Below are 2,033 nucleotides of genomic sequence, written 5' to 3' on the forward strand. Positions count from 1 at the left end.
TACACAGTTTGACTAACTCCATTATCGAGTACCTTGTGTCGTTTCAGGAATTTTATCAAGATAGATTACGAAAAAAAGTTGATTAAACACACTGTATATAGCCATCAAAATTTACAAACTCAATATAAAAAAATTATAAACCTGTATATGAGTTTACAAATTTCCCACTCTCCACTTTCAATTGATTAAAAGCTCTCCTTCGAAAAGTTCATATGTTCCTCCTCCTTCACATCTTTTCTGTTTAGAACCTCGTTGGAATTGGCGTCGCTACAGTTCATTGGTGGTGACGAATCGAACTTATCTGCAGTAGTCACTATAATATTTTTAACGTTAGCATATTTTTCCTCCTTTGGAGCTTGGAATGATACCGTTGAGTTTTGGTTTTGATAAGTTTGTTTTTTCTTCTCCTTAACCAACTTCAACCAGTTATTGAACTTTGTCACTACCAAATTTTTGTAATACAAATTGGTTTCTTTACTCAAAGACGACGGCATTTAAAAACTTATATAATTTTAATATACAAAAAACACTTATTAACCGTCTTACTTTCATTCAATTGAAATAATATTTCTGACAATTGTTGACTTTTGAAATCAAACACTTTCAAATGTTTATCTCGTTAACCAATCGAAATCATCAATTGATGATATCTTTACGTATCGGAAATGAAAAATAAGAAAAAAACGTATTTTCGCGTTGCACATCACGAAATAAAACCGCTATAGTTACGATGATTTAACTATCTGAAACAAATAAAATTAAAAGATGTAGACATATATGTAATACCAACTGTCCATATAGGAATCTTACCTTTATGAGTAATAAAAGTATTACCATTGTATTAAGAATATTCTTTATACAATGATATTACAGTATATATTATGTAGACATCGTAATATAACCAAAATAATATTTTACAACGGTGCCTAGAATATTTTTTGTGTTGAAAGGGAAAACGGCAACATACCAGTACGTTGTGAAATTGACTTCTAGTGTGATTAGACAGCTTAGGTTATTGCGTATCTGTCATTATATTAAGTTATAAACATAAAAAGGATATTTTTATTCTAATAATACCAAAAACAACAAGTTATGGATCCGAGACTTCAATGCATAAATAAATAATTCGGATTACGAAACTAAAAACGAAAATTCATTAGAACAAAAAACTCTTTTCTGGAAACTGTAAAATAAGTGGAATAACTTTAAAAGCATATAGAATTATGGACTTGCTTATAAACCGCATACCAAGTAGTATTTGTAAATGATAGGGAAATATTTGAAAAATTGTCTAGGGTAAACCAGGCAAACGTGCCCCAGTCGGATATGTGCCCCACTTGCGAAACTCAGTGAAGCATTTTAAATTTGGCGCTTATTTGATCCTAGCTGGTCAGTGTTCCAAGTATGGCCGCGATGTAAACAACACTGTGCTGGTTTTTATTTAGTTTTAGTGAGAAAAAGTGATTAAAAGGTTTGTATGACTACATGAATTTGTTTTATATCTATTTTCACGTTGATTAAAAGTATTTGCTCCATATTATTTCGTGTTTTTAAAGTTTTTATCGAAAACTAACCTCATTTAACTTTTATTTGCCTATAATTACGTTCCGTTTTTCGTAACAAATATCAGAATTATTTAAGTGGGGCACATTACACTGTACATCGTCTAATGCGCCCCGATTTTTTTCGGCTAATGTGCCCCATTTGGAGATAATTCCTGAATTCTTATTTTGATTACTTTTTAATATTATTTTTTTTTAGGAAATGGGAAAGGTTAAAGCTGTTGATCCAAGAAAATGGAGTGAAAAAAGTATGCAGAAGGCGGTGGAGGATGTAATAAATAAGAAAATGGGAGTAAATGAAGCGAGTCGTTTATATGAAATACCTTCGCGCACATTGCGAAGACACATCCTCAAGGGTTGGAGGTGTAAGCAGAGAATTGGAAGACCTTCTGAATTGGGATATGAGAACGAACTAAAACTTGTAGCTCACATTAAAAAGCTTGAATCCATCGGATTTCCCTTGGAGCCATC

General features: G+C 31.9%; 1 long non-coding RNA gene across 1 annotated transcript; it reads left to right on the forward strand.

Annotated features, from left to right (window-relative positions):
- Positions 1-1,346: 1,346 nt before the first annotated feature.
- Positions 1,347-1,797, forward strand: LOC130903352 (uncharacterized). The gene is made up of 2 exons (XR_009060721.1): positions 1,347-1,471; positions 1,762-1,797. It is a non-coding gene; the product is annotated as an uncharacterized LOC130903352 (long non-coding RNA).
- Positions 1,798-2,033: the final 236 nt, after the last annotated feature.

This window comes from Diorhabda carinulata, unplaced genomic scaffold (assembly GCF_026250575.1).
Source record: "Diorhabda carinulata isolate Delta unplaced genomic scaffold, icDioCari1.1 Dcau_43, whole genome shotgun sequence".
Taxonomy (NCBI): domain Eukaryota; kingdom Metazoa; phylum Arthropoda; class Insecta; order Coleoptera; family Chrysomelidae; genus Diorhabda; species Diorhabda carinulata.